The sequence below is a fragment of the Bos grunniens genome, chromosome 2, assembly GCF_055505025.1.
Source record: "Bos grunniens cultivar Pamir isolate PY7600 chromosome 2, Bosgru_T2T1.0, whole genome shotgun sequence".
Classification (NCBI taxonomy): Eukaryota; Metazoa; Chordata; class Mammalia; order Artiodactyla; family Bovidae; genus Bos; species Bos grunniens.
In genome coordinates, this window is record NC_141166.1 from 87,204,617 (window position 1) to 87,224,206 (window position 19,590).

General features: G+C 35.9%; 1 long non-coding RNA gene across 27 annotated transcripts in view; it reads right to left on the bottom strand.

The window, feature by feature from the left end:
• The window catches only part of LOC147378299 (uncharacterized), a 677,507-nt gene that overhangs the window by 481,637 nt on the left and 176,280 nt on the right, over positions 1-19,590 (bottom strand). For 2 of the 27 annotated variants that reach the window (XR_015145842.1, XR_015145846.1), the window contains one exon: positions 18,967-19,024. The exons of the other annotated variants lie outside the window; for them this stretch is intronic. This is a non-coding gene — a long non-coding RNA (uncharacterized LOC147378299). Of the gene's footprint in view, positions 1-18,966; positions 19,025-19,590 lie in introns of those variants that run through there. 27 annotated transcript variants of the gene reach the window in all.

Sequence of the window (19,590 nt, forward strand, 5' to 3'; positions counted from 1 at the left end):
TTCCCCATGTAACTCTGTGAACCTCTCTGGGTGTCCCTCACTGTGGAGAATCTGTTCACCATTAACCTAGATGTTTTATCATCAGTGCTGTATGGATAGAGAAGTCTTGAGGCTACTGTAAGAATAAGACTGAAAGCCAGAAGTAGGAGGCTTAAATTCAAAATTTGAGAACACCAGAAAACTCCTGACTCCAGGGAACATCATTCCATAAGAGCTCATCAAAAGCCTCCATACCTACACGGAAACCAAGCTCCACCCAAGAGCCAACAAGTTTCAGAGAAAGATATACCAAGCTAATTCTCCAACAACGCAGGAACATAACCTTGAGCATTAAAATACAGGTTGCCAAAAGTCACACCAAACCCATAGACACCTCAAAACTCACTACTGAACACTTCATTGTACAGAGAGAAGAGATCCAGCTCCACCAACCAGAACACCGATACAAGCTTCCCTAACCAGGAAACCTTGAGAAGCCACTCGTCCAACCCCACCCACAGGGAGGAACCTCCACAACAAAGAAAAGCCACAAACTTCCAGCATACAGAAAGGCCACCTCAAACACAGCAATCTAAACAAGATGAAAAGGCAGAGAAATATTCAGCAAGTAAATGAATATGATAAATGCCCACCAGACAAAACAAAAGAGGAGATAGGGAGTCTACCTGAAAAAGAATTCAGAATAATGATAGTAAAAATGATCCAAAATCTTGAAAACAAAATGGAGTTACTGGTAAATAGTCTGGAGACAAGGACTGAGAAGATTCAAGAAATGTTTAACAAGGACCTATAAGAAATAAAAAAGAATCAATCAATAACGCTGCTGCTGCTGCTGCTGCTGCTGCTAAGTTGCTTCAGTTGTGTCTGACTCTGTGAGACCCCCATAGACGGCAGCCCACCAGGCTCCCCCGTCCCTGGGATTCTCCAGGCAAGAACACTGGAGTGGGTTGCCACTTCCTTCTCCAATGCATGAAAGTGAAAAGTGAAAGTGAAGTCGCTCAGTCGTGTCCAACTCTTAACGATCCCATGGACTGCAGCCTACCAGGCTCCTCCGTCCATGGGATTTTCCAGGCAAGAAGAGTACTGGAGTGGCTTGCCATTGCCTTCTCCGAATCAATAATGAATAATGCAATAAGTGAGTTCAAAAACACTCTAGAGGGAACCAACAATAGAATAACTGAAGCAGAAGATAGGATAAGTGAGGTAGAAGATAGAATGGTGGAAATAAATGAAGTAGAGAGGAAAAAAGAAAAAAGAATTAAAAGAAATGAGGACAACCTGAGAGACCTCTGGGACAATGTCAAATGCCCCAACATTCGAATCATAGGAGTTCCAGAGACAAAAAGAAAGACCATGAGAAAATACTTGAGGAGATAATAGTTGAAAACTTTCCTAAAAACATATGAATCAAATTAATGAAGATCAAACACAAAGAACAAATATTAAAAGCAGCAAGGAAAAAACAACAAATAACCCACAAGGAGATCCCCATAAGGATAATAGCCGATATTTCAATAGAAACTCTTCAGGCCAGAAGGGAATGGCTGCTGCTGCTGCTGCTAAATTGTTTCAGCCATGTCTGACTCTTAGCAACCCCATGGACTGTAGCACACCAGGCTCCTCCATCCATGGGATTTTCCAGTCAAGAATACTGGAGTGGGGTGCCATTGCCTTCTCCAGAAGGGAATGGCAGGACATACTTAAAGTGATGAAAGAGGAAAACCTACAACCCAGATTACTGTACTGAGGAAGGATCTCATTCAAATATTAAGGAAAAATCAAAAGCTTTGCAGACAAGCAAAAGCTGAGAGTATTAAGTACCAACAAATCAGCTCTTCAACAAATGATAAAGGATCTTCTCTAGACAGGAAACACAGAAAAGGTGTATAAACTCGAACCCAAAACAGCAAAATAAATGGCAATGGGGTTATACTTATAAATAATTACCTTAAATGTAAATGGGTTGAATGCCCCAACCAAAAGACAAAGACTGGCTGAATGGATACAAAAACAAAACCCCTATATATGCCGTCTACAGAGACCCACCTCAAAACAAGCAACACATACAGACTGAAAGTGAAGGGCTGGAAAAAGATATTCCATGCAAATGGAGACCAAAAGAAAGCAGGAGTGGAATTTTGATATCAGAGAAAATAGACTTTGAAAAAGAGGCTATGAAAAGAGACAAAGAAGGACACTCCATAATGATGAAAGGATCAATCCAAAAGAAGATATAACAATTTTAAATATATATGCCCTCAACATAAGAGTACCACAATATGTAAAGCAAATGCTAACAAGTATGAAAAGGGAAATTAACAGTGGCACAATAATAGTGGGAGACTTTAATACCCCACTCACACCTATGGATAGATCAACTAAACAGAAAATTAACAAGGAGACACAAACTTTAAACGATATAATGGACCAGTTAGACCTAGTTGATATCTATAGACTATTTCACCCCAACAATGAATTTCACTGTTTTCTCAAGTACACATGGAACCTTCTCCAGGATAGATCACATCCTGAGCCATAAATCTAGCCTTGGTAAGTTCAAAAAAATCTGAAATCACTCCAAGCATCTTTTCTGATCACAATGCAGTAAGATTAGATGTCAATTATGGGAAAAAACTATTAAAAACACCAACATATGGAGGCTGAGTAATATTCCATTGTGTATATGTACCAGAGTTTTCTTATCCATTTGTTTCTCCAAAGAAGACATACAGATGGCTAACAAACACGTGAAAAGATGCTCAACATCACTTAGGCTGCCGTCTCTGGGGTTGCACAGAGTTGGACACGACTGAAGCGACTTAGCAGCAGCAGCAGCAGGCCTCCCTGTCCGTCACCAACTCCCGGAGTTTACCCAACTCACATCCATCGAGTCAGTGATGCCATCCAGCCATCTCATCCTCTGTCGTCCCCTTCTCCTCCTGCCCCCAATCCCTCCCAGCATCAGAGTCTTTTCCAATGAGTCAACTCTTCACATGAGGTGGCCAAAGTACTGGAGTTTCAGCTTTAGCATCAGTCCTTCCAAAGAACACCCAGGACTGATCTCCTTTACAATAGACTGGTTGGATCTCCTTGCAGTCCAAGGAACTCTCAAGAGTCTTCTCCAACACCACAATTCAAAAGCATCAATTCTTCAGCGCTCAGCTTTCTTCACAGTCCAACTCTCACATCCATACATGACTACTGGAAAAACCATAGCCTTGACTAGATGGACCTTTGTTGGCAAAGTAATGTCTCTGCTTTTGAATATGCTATCTAGGTTGGTCATAACTTTCCTTCCAAGGAGTAAGCATCTTTTAATTTCATGGCTGCAGTCACCATCTGCAGTGATTTTGGAGCCCCCAAAAATAAAGTCTGACACTGTTTCCACTGTTTTCCCATCTATTTCCCATAAACTCATTATCAGAGAAATGCAAATCAAAACCACAATGAGGTACCATCTCACGCTGGTCAGAATGGCTACTATCAAAAAGTCTACAAACAATAAATGCTGGAGAGGGTGTGGAGAAAATGGAACCTTCTTACACTGTTGGTCTGAGTGCAAAATAGTACAACCACTGTGGAGAACAGTGTGGAGATTCCTTAAAAAAACTGGAAATAGAACTGCCATACAACCTACTAATCCCACTGCTGGGCATACACACCAAGGAAACAAGAATTGAAAGAGACACATGTACCCCAATGTTCATTGCAGCACTGTTTACAATAGCCAAGACATGGAAGCAACCTAGATGTCCATTGGCCCATGAATGGATAAGAAAGCTGTGGTACATATACATAATGGAATATTACTCAGCTATTGAAAGGAATACATTTGAATCCGTTCTAATGAGGTGGATGAAACTGGAGCCTATTATACAGCATGAAGTAAGTCAGAAAGAAAAACACCAATACAGTATATTAACGTATATACATGGAATTTAGAAAGATGGCAACGATGATCCTATGTGAGAGATAGCAAAAGAGACACATGTAAAGAACAGACTTTTGGACTCTGTGGGAAAGGTGAGGATGGAATGATGTGAGAGGATAACACTGAAACATGTATATTATCATATGTGAAATAGATTGCCAGTCCAGGTTTGATGCATAATACAAGGTGCTCAGGGCTGGTGCATCGGGATGACCCTGAGGGATGGGATGGGGAGGGAAGTGGGAGGGGGGTTCAGGATGGGAAACACATGTACACCCATGACTGATTCATGTTAATGTATAGCAAAAACCACTACAATATTGTAAAGTAATTAGCCTCCAATTAAAATTAGTTAAAAAAAATAAATTAAAAAAAAAGAATTTGAAACACTGTAAGAGACAGAGAAATGAGAACAAGAAATATTTGAACAAATAATGGCTATAAATCTTTCAAAATTCATGACAGAAGATGAGCAAACCTAGAAAGATCAGAGAACAAGAAGTCATTCAAAGAGAAGGAAAATGATAAAATTTTAAAACTCAGATGTAAAAAAAAAAAATATTAGAAAAGATATAAATGAAAGCAAAATTTAACTTTTTAGTTTCCTTATTTCTATTAATAACTGCTTGAATAGATAATTGTTATGTATTATATAATTATTTAAAATATTTTAATACTTTAAAATTAATAATTAGTCACTTGAATAATGATAACATTTGTTTGGGGTTATACCTTAGCTTCTGGATAAGTGAAATAGATAACAGCAATATTATAAGGAATAAGAAGAATGAAAGAGAATTCTAATTATTTCTACTACCTGTGAAGGGATAAAGTGTTATTTGAAAATGGACAGAGATTTTAATAGCATTCTACACACAGGGAATATAGCCAGCATTTTATAATAACTTTAAATGGAGTATAACCTATACAAAATATAAATCACTATGTTGTATGCTTGAAACTAATACAACATTGTAAATCAGCTATATATCAAAAATAATAAAATTAAATTTTAAAAATGCATTCTATAAAGTCTATGGTAATTACTAAAAAGACAAATTAAAGAAAAGTATGTTGTATGTGTGCTCACTCAGTTGTGTCCAACTTTAGTAATATTGAAAGAGGGGAGAAAGAATCATATACAAAATTGCTCAATTTAAATCATAGAAAATAGAAAAAGGGAAAGAAACAAAGAACAAGTAAAATAATAGGAAAGTTATACTAGTCCAGCTATACCAATAATCATGTTAAATGTGAGTAGTCTAAATACAGGAATACAAAGACTGATGAAATGGTTAAAAAAAAAAAGTATGATGCAACTATATGTTGCTTACAAGAAACCCAATATAAAGACATAGAAAAAAATTAAAAGGATAGATAAAGGTATGCCATGCTAACACTAATCAAAACAAAGATGTGGTAGCTATATTTATCTCAAACAAAGCAGACTTTAAAACAAGGAAAGAGGGGCATTAGCTAAAGAAAATGGGTGATCATTTCTCCAAACAGACACATCTTTAATGAGTATGTACTTAAAAACAGAGCATCAAAATAGATGAGGCAGAAAAATGTTAGAACTGCTAGGAAAATATTAAAAATTCCATTATTATAATGGAGATTTCACAAACATCTTTATCAGGAATTGATGGGTACAACAATAGAAGTAAAGATATAGCTTAACTGTATCATACCACCCCTCAATAGGATATAAGAGGGCATGGCAACCCACTCCATTATTCTTACCTGGAGAATCCCCATGGACAGAGGAGCTTGGCAGGCTACAGTGAATGGGATTGCAAAGAGTTGGAGATGACTGAACAACTAAGCACAAACACAAAGATATATAGATAGGCTTCCCTGGTAGCTCAGCTGGTTAAGAATCCATCTGTAATGCAGGAGACCCTGGTTTGACTCCTGGGTCAAGAAGATCCCCTAGAGAAAAGATAGGCTACCCACTCCAGTATTCGTGGGCTTCCCTGGTGGCTCAGATGGCAAACAACCCACCTGCACTGTGGGAGACCTGGGTTGGAAAGATCCTTTGGAGAAGGGCATGGCAAACCACTCCAGTATTCTTGCCTGGAGAATCCCCAAGGACAGAGGAGCCTGGCGGGCTACAGTTCATGGGGTCGCAAAGAATTGGACACAACTGAGTGACTGAGCACACAAGGTATATAGACCACTTCAAACAGCAGCAGAATATACATTCTCCTCAAGGTCATATGAACTGAACGACTGTCTGCCATATCAGTTAACACAGGCTGTCGCAGCCATCAAGTCCCCACATTACAAAGCTGCCCCAACCCCGAGGAGCCTTGAGGGAACTCAGGCTGGAAAAAAAGAATGCCAACTTCTACAGTCACCTCAACATTTCACCCTGAGGAGACTCAGGATGAGAAAACACAAGGTACTGGCCATAGATAGCTGAAGTGCATATCAAAGGAAGGGTTTCAGTAAACACAGACTCTTGCATCTTTCTACATATAGCAAAATGCTAAATTCTTTAATTTGAGATAACTGCTTTTTTTTTACAACAGTAATCTTTTGATGTTCCGATCACCTGGACTTTTGTTGTAAAAACTCTTACATATCCTGGCTCTTCAGAACAGTTATCTGAGATGCTGTGTCTGGGGCTTGAAGTCCTCAGAATATCTGCTGAATAAAAATAAAACTCTCGGCATTTTTTTTTCAGTTGATAGTCACATGAAATATTTACCAAGACAGACCACATTCTCAGCCATAAAGCACATCTCTGAACAAATTTTGCATAGGGGCATCATACTACATATACTCTCAGATCAAAATGGAATTAAACTAGAAATCAATATCATAATGATAGCTGGAAAATTACAAAACATTTAGAGATTATTCAACATACTTCTACATAACACACTGGATAAGAAAAAGTCTTAAAAGAATATGAAAAATATTTTGAACTAAATGAAATGAAAATGAAAATTCAACTTATCATAATCTGTGGGATACAACAAACACCCTGCTTAAAAGAAATACACATTTTATAAATAAGACATAAAATCAGTAATCTAAAATGCCACCTTAGGAAACTAGAGAAAGAAAAATATTATAAATATGCAGATAGAAAAAGAAAGGAAATAATAAAATTTTGGTGTAGAAATCAATGAAATTAAAAATAGAATATATATATATATATATATATATATATATATATGTATGTATGTATAAATTTTAACAGCTAGTTTGTTGGAAAGTTCAATAAAATTGATAAAACCCTAGCCGGGCTAACCAAAGGGAACAGAGAAGACAGAAATCACTAATAGCAGAATTTAAAGAGAGGTGATCACTGCTGATCCATGAACATTAAAATCACAATACAGGAATATTATGAACTACTCTATTTCTACAAATCTGATAACTTATATGAAATGAACCAATTCTTTGAAAGACCCAATCTACCAAAATTCACACAAGGATACATAGATCATCTAAATAGGCCTATATCTACTATAAAAAATTAGATCAATAATTAATAACCTTCCCAAATAGAAAGCATCAGACCCATAAGGTTTTTAGTGAATTCTCCTAAACATCTAAAAAGGAAATAACACCAATTCTTTACACTCTTTTTCAGAAAATGGAAGTAGAGGAACACTTCTTAACTCATTGCATGAGGCCAGAATTATCATAGTATCAAAACCAGATAAGACATTACAAGAAAGGAAAACTACAGATTGTTATCAGCCATTAATATAGATATTAACAATCTTCAACAAAATATTAGTAAATAAAATCTAAAATTGCACAAAACAATTTTGATTTATTAGTTCAGAAAACCCCAAGTAGGGTAAATACAAACAAATCACATAGTCACATATGAGTTAAACTGCTAAATAGTAAACTGCTAACTAGTAAAGGGGTTGTTGAAGCAACCAGGGAATATAAAAGTCATTACCTAGGGATAAATTTAATTATGAGATGAATTTTCAACAGTCCCTATGAAAATCAGGAAACAGTATTTTATGTTTTAAGTTTAAAAAAAAATACCTTGCCAACATATAAACTTATGTTGAATTATTCTTCAAAATGGAAGGCCAAATAAAGACATTTTCACACTCATATACACACACATATTTGCACACACATCATATCACCAGAATGCTTAAATTGTAAGGAATATTGATAGGAATTCTTCAGGCTATAGAAAATTATTCCAGATGGAATCACTGAAATGTAGGAAGGAATTAAGAGTATAAGAAATGCTACTATATAAGAAACCATTGACTCTCTAGAAATTTTCTGAGAGCCAGAAAAAGTTAGAAATAAGGATTACAAATTAGATCCAGGGTTATGTAAAAGAACTAAAGAAAAATATATAAATAAATTCTAACACAGTCTTAATCTAACCTTGACAGAATCAATAGTCTGGCAATAATTTGATACAATTGCCAGAAGAAAACTGAACACCTAAAGTAAAAGAACATATTCCAGATTCACTGTAAAATAACATCTACACTGATCAGAATATACTTTTAAAAATTCCTAGACACATAGCAAGAAATAGACTCATAATCAATAGAAATATTAATTAATAAAAAGAGACTTTAAGGTGACACAAATGTTTTGAATTAACAAGTAAGTACACTAGGAAAGCAGAGCCCTATATGATTTGTCAGTCTTGGCACTATTGACATGTTGGTTTCTTTCCAGTGAATTGTAGGATTTTCAGCATCATCTCTAGCTTGTATTAACCGGATGACAATAATGACTCCGTGGCTCAAGTTGTAACACCTCCAAATACTTCAGACATTACCAACTGCTCTCTGGGAGCAGGTGGATTCTCCTAGTTTTAAGACCACTGCTACATACTGCAAATAAAGTGATTACCAGGATGTATAAAGTGAAAAAAAGCAAGCTGAAGAATAACATGAATCGAATATTCCCTTCTTTGTAAGAAAGAAGAGGATATAAAATTATACATATTTGAATATACTGGAAAGATAATATCAAAACTTATTATGATGTTTACTCTAGAGAGAGAAAGGGAATGAGTTATCAGAGACAGGAATAGAAAGTGTGACTTCTCCGAATATAATTTTCTTCATAGTTTTAACACTGGTAATGAAAGTATTTTATATTTTCAAAAATATAATTACATAAAATGCATAAACTTTTAAAATGGAAGTGAACAAATTTAATCATATATCAGAAAGAGGAATTATTTCAAGTGACTTTACAGCACAGTATTTTGACTATATTTTGCCTGGAGGAATATAGGTTGTAAGCAAAAATGGGCCTATAAAACATCTTAACGTTTATCTTCTAGTCTAATTGTAAATATTAGTAGTAGTAGTATCATTTTGAAATCAATTTATAGTATTATAGGTTGGAGAAGGAACTGGAAACCCACTCCAGTATTCTTGCCTGGAGAATCCCAAGGACAGAGGAGCCTAGAGGGTTAGAGTCCATGGGGTTGCAAAGAGTCAGACACAACTGAGTGACTAGCACACACATAATATTATAGGATAATGAAAAGAAGGTATCTAATTTTCACTCTGAAAAATCACAAATAAAAGGAAATCATTAAACATTAAGCTCATCTTTACTTTTACAAACACTGTTTCAAGGTAACTGATAAGTCCTCATTGAAGACAGACAGTTTTAGCCAAAGAATTCTAGCTAACATATGTTGACTAAATTATACAACTATAAAATCAACATTTTGCCACCCTAATAAAATAATAATGCAGTTCAAAATTACCAACAGTTGAAAATTAGATGAGAAGTTGATGGAAAGTTTTACAATATGGAAATCAGTCTTAAATAGTTGAATATGAAGCTCAAGTTTCTGGCATTAAATTCCATGTATAGAGCATGGTAAACACCACCAGCAAAAGTTCAATAACACTACAGAAATAAACAGATATATCCAAAATGTAAAATATTCTACCAAAAAACTAAATGAATTCATTACAGTTTCAGGATTTTAAAAAAAAATCACTATACAAAATCAGTTATGCTTCTGTACTCTAACAACAAACTATCTGAAAAATAAAGAAAATAATCCCATTTACAACAACAAAAAGAATAAAATATTTATGGGTGTGTGTGCTAAGTCATTTCAGTCATGTCTGACTATTTGCAACCCTATGGACTGTAGCTCTCCAGGCTCCTCTGTGCATGGGATTCTTCAGGCAAGAAAGCTGGAGAGGGTAGCCATTCCCTTCTTCAAGGGAATCTTCCCACCCCAGGGGTCAAACCCGCTTCTCTTTAATCTCCTGCATTGGCAGGGGGCTTCTTTACCACTAGTGCTACCTGGAAAGCCCAAAATATTTAGCAAATTTATCCAAAGTGGTGAAAGATTTATACCCTGGAAAATATGAAACACTGATGAAAGAAAATCGAAGTAGACACAAATAAATGAAAAAAAGGCCCCATGTTAACAACTTAGAAGATTTAATATTGCTAAAAATGTCTATACTACCCAAAGTGATGTACATGTTCAATACAATCACTATTAAAATTCCAGTGATATTTTCCACACAAATAGAAAAAAATCCTAAAATTTATATGGAACCACACACACACACACGCACACACACAACAACAACAATAAATTAAAACCATCTTGAGAAACAACAAAGCTGGAAGCAGCACATTTCCTAACATCAAACTATATTACAAAAAGCCATACTAATCAAAATAGTGCAGTACTGGCATAAAAACAGACTCATAGACCAATGGAACAGACTAGAAAGCTCAGAAATAAATCCATGCATTATGGCCAACTGAACTTTGATGGGGCTTGCCTGGTGCATCAGTGGAAAAGAACTTGCCTGCCAGTGCTGGAGATGTGACTTTAATTCCTAGGTTGGAAATATCCCCTGGTGAAGGAAATGGCAACCCACTCTAGTATTCTTGCCTGGGAAATACCATGGACAGAGGAGCCTGGCAGGCTACAGTCCATGGGGTTGCAAAGAATCATATATGACTGACTGAACAACAATAACAAAACTTTGTCAAGGGCATGATTAATATACAATTAAGAAATAATAGTATTTTCAATAAACAGTGTTGGAAAAACTGGAAATCTACTTGTAAAAGGATGAAATCAGACCCTTATCTTACACCACTCACAAACACTAACTCAACATGAATTAGACTTAAATGTAACATAATCTATAGATTGGGAGATAATATTTGCAAACTATACTTCTGATAAAGTTTTAAAATCCAAAATAGTTAAAACCTTCTACAACTCAATAGAAAAAACTCAAGAATAATCCAATTTTTTAATGGACAAAAGATCTGAACAGACCTTTTTCTAGAGAAGACATACAAATAGTCAACAGGCGTTTGTAAAGCTGGTCAATATCACTAATCATCAGAGAAATACTAATGAAAAGCACAATGAGGTATCACCTCATATCTGTCAGTATAACTATTATCATCAATAAGTCAAGAGATAATTGTTGGCAAGGATGTGGAGAAAAGGGAACCCTTGTACACTTTTGGTTTGGTAAGTACATAAGTGGGTGCAATCACCATGTACAAAAATTCCTTAACAAATTAAAAATAGAACTAACATATGACCTAGCCATCCCACTTCTGAGTATATATCCAAAGGTAGTGAAATCAGTATCTTTAAGAAACATCTGCATTCCCATGTTCATTGCAGCATTAGTCACAATAGACAAAATATGGAGAAAATCTAAATGTCACCTGACAGGTAAATGGATAAAGAAAATGTTATATGTATAATTCTGCCATAACAAAGAAGGAATCCTGTCACTTGTAAAAACATGGATGAACCTAGAGAACCTTATGCTAAGTAAAATAAGCCAGATATAAAAGGACAAACATTATATGATCTACACATGGCATCTAAAAAATGTTGAAATAATAGAGCCAAAGAATAGATAGTCGTTACTGGGGGTAGAGGATGGGGAAAGGGGAGAGATGTTTGTCAAAAGGTATTAACTTTCAGTTATAAGTTCTGAGATCTAATGTATAGCATGGTGATTATAGTTTAAACTACTCTGTTGTATACTTGAAATTTTCTATGACAGTAAACAGTGGCTGACTTTATTTTTGGAGGCTGCAAAATCACTGCAGATGGTGACTGCAGCCATGAAATTAAAGGACACTTGCTCCTTGGAAGAAAAGTTATGACCAACCTAGACAGCATATTAAAAAGCAGAGACATTATTTTGTCAACAAAGTTCTGTCTAGTCAAGGCTATGGTTTTTTCAGTGGTCATGTATGGATGTGACAGTTAGACCATAAAGAAAGCTGAGCGCAAAAGAATTGATGCTTTTGAACTGTGGTGTTGGAGAAGACTCTTGACAGTCCCTTGGACTGCAAGGAGATCCAACCAGTCCATCCTAAAGGAAATCAGTCCTGAATATTCATTGGAAGGACCGTTGCTGAAGCTGAAACTGCAATACTTTGGCCACCTGATGCGAAGAACTGACTCATTTGAAAAGACCCTGATGTTGGGAAACATTGAAGGCAGGAGGAGAAGGGGACGACAGAGGATGAGATGATTGGATGGCATCACTGACTCAATGGACCTGAGTTTGAGTAAACTCTGGGAGTTGGTGATGGACAGGGAGCCCTGGCATGCTGCAGTCCATGGGGTCACAAGGAGTCGGACACGACTGAGCGACTGAACTGAACTTAACTGAACCTGACACAGCTTTTACATCTTTGTCTGCTATGCCACACCTTTGATTATTTTAGCAGAGATTAACTTGTCACCTTCCCATTAACAGAGCTGTCAGAAATTTCACCTTTGGTATTATCTACTCTAGTATTTCAACATGTCTGATTATCATCATTATTAATAATTATAATTTTGTAGAATTTTATAATTTTAAGTCACAACACTATTCATTCAGCAAACATTTACTGTGTCTGGTACTTGCTAGACACTGTTGTAGGCACTGGGGCATGAAACAGTAAAAATTACAGTCCCTGCTCTAATAGAGTACAGTATCTCAGGCTACTGAAGAAAGCAAAGGAAGGATGTAATCTCAATGGTATCTAATAGCAATGACACCTTGAAACAAGGATTAATGACATCTTTAGTCCTACAAGATATCCAGTTACCAACAAAAGTTATATGAAATTCCAACATTCAACAATTTGATCTAGAAAGTGTCATTTTCACGTTTCAACCTACCGATTTTCTCTGACTTTTCTTTTTTTAGAAATGAAGTAGTATTTTGAGGTCATTTGTTTAATTCATTCCTTTCACAGATGATGAAACTGTAGACCAGAAAAATAATGACGTAGAGTCATAAAGCTAGTGAATCAGAAGTAGAAATTAGATATTTGGCATAAATTAAATCAAGGGTTCCCTTTATTTATTGGTAATATAAAGGAAGAACTAGATGAGACAAAAAATAATATATCCTAGAATTGCCATAACTTATAACTCCCAATATTTCCAATATATTATATTTCCCAATATAACTCCCAACATACTGATTCTTAGATCTAGTGCTCAAAGCTGAAGAAAAAGAAACTGAATAACACATACAATGTGTGTGTGTGTTTGTATGTGTGATTGCATGAACCTACATGTATAGGGGGTTGGGAGGAAGGGGTATTTTTGTGTAAGCTTTATCAGGATGCTGTAGGTGAATAGTGTCTAATCACAGAAAGTGCATCGAGGGAGAAGAGGACAGCAGGTAAACACAGCATGTTTGAAAATTGGAAATAGCCAGTTATAGGTACAACGTGCCGCCATAGATGCTACATAACAAGAAATGATAATAACACTGCTGCTGCTGCTGCTAAGTCGCTTCAGTCGTATCCGACTCTGTGCGACCCCATAGATGGCAGCCCATTAGGTTCCTCTGTCCCTGGGACTCTCCAGGCAAGAACACTGGAGTGGGTTGCCATTTCCTTCTCCAATGCATGAAAGTGAAAAGTGAAAGTGAAGTCGCTCAGTTGTGTCCAACTCCTAGCAACCCCATGGACAGCAGCCTACCAGGTTCCTCTATCCATGGGATTTTCCAGGCAAGAGTAGTGGAGTGGGGTGCCATTGCCTTCTCTGGATACATAACACAGTTGAAGTAATTACTGAGTAACAAAATTTTAAGAATTAAGGAATCCACATTCAGATGGCATTAAGTTGTGTGTGTGTGTGTGTTTGGCCATGCCACATGGCTTCCAGGATCTTAGTTCCCTAACCAGGGATTGAACCCATGCCCCCTGTAATGGAAGCACAGATTTCTCATGGGAATTCCCATTTGGTTGTTTCCTTTTCTTAAATCAAATCTTTCCAGCAAAGTCCAGCAGTCATCTCTTACAACCACCCCCAGCATCAACAGGCTGCTGGAGAACATAAGTTTGCAAAGGCTGTAAATGTGACTGTGCTCCATGTCCTTATGGTTTGTATAAGTTACATATGAAAGCAAAAAGCTAGAGACATAGAAATATAGTTGATTAAGATGATAGTTTAAATGCTATTCTTTGAGTACTTGCATGTACAATAACTCAGAATTCTGAAAATTATAAGTTCAAATGCAGATACTGCCAGCCTAAAATGAATCATGCTGCTCAGAATATTGTCCTTTATATGTGAGAGAGAAGGTCAATTGGTGAACAGCCAGCTAGACTGTATCTCCTTTTGTAAGCAAAGCTGCATAGCTAACTATGGCCCCAAGTTGTAGCTATAACTAGTTGTTTCCAGTTTTCAAACATGCTTATGTTTATATTAAATGTTTCATAATACTAACATAATTTTTAAAAGTAAGTTTACTTTTTCTCAAGAAATACTCTTTACTCTAAAAAATTCTAAGTAAAGACCCCTGCCACTTAGAAAGTTATTTTAAATCTCTTTTATTATTGAATTAGAATCAATTAATTCAACAGTTTATTAAATAGCAAGTGTGGAGGAGCATTACGTGGGATGTTGGCAATGCAAAAGTAAATGAGAGACATGAATCCCTGCTTCCCACATATCCACAGACAGTTTCAGACTATGGTTCTCCTTCTTATTAGGAAGGTTTTATGGTAGGTAGATGCTAATGCACAGATTAGAAGGTATTATTTTGCTTCATTCTTCTTTAAAGTGTATGTGATATGTGAGATTAATAGTATTAATTCATTTTATAGATAAGAAATCAAGTAATTATTTTAAAGAACAGCAAGCTCTTGCTCCTGGCAAAGTCAGGAGAAGAGAGGTACCTTAAAACCCAGTTCATGCTATATTGAGTTAATCAGTTTAACATGTCTGTCTGTTTCATTCATCTTATTTCTGTTTAGTCTATATTTTCTTGATGGTCCACAATCAGTAATCAGGTAATTATAAAATTGAAAAAAAATAAAAATTCTAAATATAACATACATTAGAAATTTAGAAAGTGAAAATTTTGTTATATAATGCTAGAAAGAAATTTCAGTGACCAGAAGATTGGGGTTCCAGCATTAACTAAAAAACTGGATTTATTCAAATCTATAGATTTATAAATGTCAGTCTCCTTATATATAAAAATAGGGAGAGACGTACCTGCTTTAGGGCAGTTTTAATAGCCAAATTTGTCTTGTAGCTAAAATATTTGTTTTAAAGGAGAAGTTTAAATTTGCATACATTGTTATAAACTAAGTATGAATTTGAGTATATATCTTATGAACGGCATAAAGTTATGTTTTAACTCAAGTTGAAGATATTTTTTCTTTTAATTTATAAGCTCATAATTTTTACATTTTTGTGAAAATCGATATATTCATCTTTATTTGTTGCTTTAACTCATAGGTTTTTTTGCTCCCATATTGCTTTTTAAATTTTTTATATGATGCTGCCGGTTTTTTATTTGATCTTTTACATAATTTTATATTAAAAGTAATATAATGGCACCTTTTGGGCCCCCAACAGTATCTTCACTCATAGCTCTTAATTTCCATTCTCCTATTTGTCTGGGTTATGTCTTCCAGTAAACTTTTTTTTTAGAAGAACAAATGGCCTGTAAAACCTCTGAGCCTTACATATTTGAAAATGTCTCTTTCCCTTGCTTTGTTATATAGCTTATACGCTTTGTAGCTAAAAAGCTCTTCCACTTGTTCCGTAAATTTTCTTGTTCTTGGTCATTATTAAGTTTTTTATTCTAATACTTGACTGATCATTTGTCTTGTGGATTCAAATCCTTAATAAACCTTTTCTCTAGATCCTTAGAGTATCTTCTCTATGATTACCTTGACTGGTATAATTTTCTTAGGATTCCTTATGATTTTTCTTGATTTGTCTTCTCTAATTATGAGTATTTCCATTCTTTGCTAGTCTAACAAGCTTTAAGATTCTGCCAAGTCATTATTTTTCTTTTAAATTTATTTCCTTGTTTCTTGTAGTTTTTCAGTTTTTGAAATTGCTTTCATTCTTCAAATGCTATTATGACTCCAGACTTTGTCATTTAAAATTGGTGTTTCCTCTAGTAAATTATCTATTCTCTTTTCCTACTTGTATCACACTGTCTCCACACTTTTTTCATTTTCCCTGTAATCGATTGCCCTAAGTTCCATGCTATTCTTCAGTGTTTTCTATTATCACTACTACTACTCCTCTCACTACTACCACTATTATTCAAACTAATATCTTACTCATCTTGTTAGTAAAAATGTAAATTGACCTATTTTTTTAGAGTGTAATTAATGCTCAAACTACCACACAATTGCACTCATCTCACATGCTAGTTAAGTAATACTCAAAATTCTCCAAGCCAGACTTCAGCAGTACGTGAACTGTGAACTTCCAGATGTTAAAGCCAGTTTTAGAAAAGAGGAATCAGAGATCAAATTGCCAACATCTGTTGGATCATCAAAAAAGCAAAAGAGTTTCAGAAAAACATCTATTTCTGCTTTATTGACTATGCCAAAGCCTTTGACTGTGTGGATCACAATAAACTGTGGAAAAATCTGAAAGAGATGGGAATGCCAGACTACCTGACCTGCCTCTTGAGAAACCTGCATGCAGGTCAGGAAGCAACAATTAGAAATGGACATGGAACAATAGACTGGCTCCAAATAGGAAACGGAGTACGTCAAGGCTGCATATTGTCACCCTGCTTATTTAACTTCTATGCAGAGTACATCATGAGAAACGCTGGGCTGGAAGAAGCACAAGCTGGAATCAAGATTGCCAGGAGAAATATCAATAACCTCAGATATGCAGATGACACCACCCTTATGGCAGAAAGTGAAGGGGAACAAAAAAGCCTCTTAATGAAAGTGAAAGAGGAAAGTGAAAAAGTTGGCTTAAAGCTCAACATTCAGAAAACGAAGATCATGGCATCTGGTCCCATCACTTCATGGGAAATAGATGGTGAAACAGTGGAAACAGTGTCAGACTTTATTTTTGGGGCTCCAAAATCACTGCAGATGGTGACTGCAGCCATGAAATTAAAAGACACTTACTCCTTGCAAGAAAAGTTATGACCAACCTCGATAGCATATTGAAAAGCAGAGACATTACTTTGCCAACAAAGTTCCGTCTAGTCAAGGCTATGGTTTTCCCATTAGTCATGTATGGATGCTTTTGAACTGTGGTGTTGGAGAAGACTCTTGTGAGTCCCCTGGACCGCAAGGAGATCCTACCAGTCCATTCTAAAGGAGATCAGCCCTTTTTTTTTTTTTAATTTTTAAACTTTACATAATTGTATTAGTTTTGCCAAATATCAAAATGAATCCATCACAGGTATACATGTGCTCCCCATCCTGAATCCTCAGCCCTGGGTATTCTTTGGAAGGAATGATGCTAAAGCTGAAACTCCAGTACTTTGGCTACCTCATGCAAAGAGTTGACTCATTGGAAAAGACTCTGATGCTGAGAGGGATTGGGGGCAGGAGGAAAAGGGGAAGACAGAGGATGAGATGGCTGGATGGCATCACCAACTCGATGGACTGAGTTTGAGTGAACTCCGGGAGATGGTGATGGACAGGGAGGCCTGGCGTGCTGTGATTCACGGGGTGGCAAAGAGTCGGACACGACTGAGCAACTGAACTGAACTGATGTGTATATGTTTTCTCTATGTAAAACATAATAGTTTGTAAAGATATTTTTCACAAGCATAAAAATACTGGATTCACATAAATCAAGATGGTAAAAACCGTTATTGCAAGAAAGTATGTAAAGATATTGCTGGTGACATGCCATTTCATTTTTATACATCTACTATACTATTTACAATGAGCACATGTGTTTTACTTACATTAAAAATAATATTAATAAAAACAAATCTATATTGTAGAATTATCAAAAAACTTTATGGATTATGTTACATTTGTCAAATGGAAAATATCCAACAGAAATAATGAATTTGAATGCTTATAAAACCCTTGAAAAAGTAACATTTTTAAAAGAAAGATACAATTTTTGAGAAGTTAGTGTTGAATCAAATCAGATTAACCTCAGGGCATGTTCAGAGAAGGGAGATATATATTAATATATATTAAGTGGATTGCCTTCCTTACATAATAGTCATGCCAATTTTGGCACTGGAATGGCAAGCTTTTAATTTTAATTGATTGTCAATTTCTTTGTAAGCACCTGTAAGTATTCCCTTACATTATAATAAGTTTTAATTAAGCCATCATACTTGACTGCAATTTTTTGATGTTTATTAGAGTTAATATTATTCTTTTGGCAAGGGATACTACTTTTGTTTATTAGACAGCCTAGCATTCCACAAACACAGCAGTACCGTGAGCTGGATATTTGTCTTCTATGGCAATGTTTCTCATCTAAAAGACTTTGTGCTGAAGTTCAGGGGTGCTTTCATTTGCAGAAAAAGGTATTTTGTTGTTGCTTATGAGTCATTTAATGTTCATTCAAAAATTTCCCTAATGCCTAGAATACTTTAGATATTTCACTTATGACTTTGAAACAGAGTTAAATTTGCCTCATGGTTCTGGAAAACCACTGAACTAATAGAATATTGTGTTTGGGTGCTGATGAGCCTGTGACCCCAGAAGCTTAAGTTGGTGCACATTCACTATGACTTAACAGAAGCATTGAGACAGGTTTCTTGAATCAATAGAAAAAGCCACAATTGGGGTACCTGAAAATTCGCAACGAGAAGATAACAGCTTTGCAAGGTAACACCTTTGTCGTTAGGCCTAAAAGAAAAGAAAATGGCTCCTCTAAAAACTCTTCAGAAACAAAATGATATAGTGGGGTGGTCATATAGTTACCAGCAATTGTTTTCCTGTGGTTGCTTAAGATAGAAAAGAAAATCTCGGAATATTTTTAGCATCCTGTTACCACATGAGGGTGCTCTCTCCCCAAATATGTATCTGTAACGTAAGCAGGCCTTAGCCAGGGAGGAAAGTTGTTTTGTTGTTTCCTTCCATATGCATTTTGAAAGTTGTGAAAGGATTTTTCAGAATAAACATGTGTGAGGAAAAGAAAAAAAGCCTAGACCTAAACACAAATAGACATATGCTCTATACAAACCTATACAGTATGAATCAGGCATACAAAACAATGACTTTAATTTTAAAATACGGATCTATATAACGGTTACAGTTTGAGTAAACTCTGGGAGTTGGTGATGGACAGGGAGCCTGGCGTGCTGCAGCCCATGGGGTCACAAAGAGTCGGACACGACTGAGCGACTGAACTGAACTGAGTGATAGCAAAGCAGGATCCGTGGACCACCTAAAACATAATGGCAGGGGGAGGG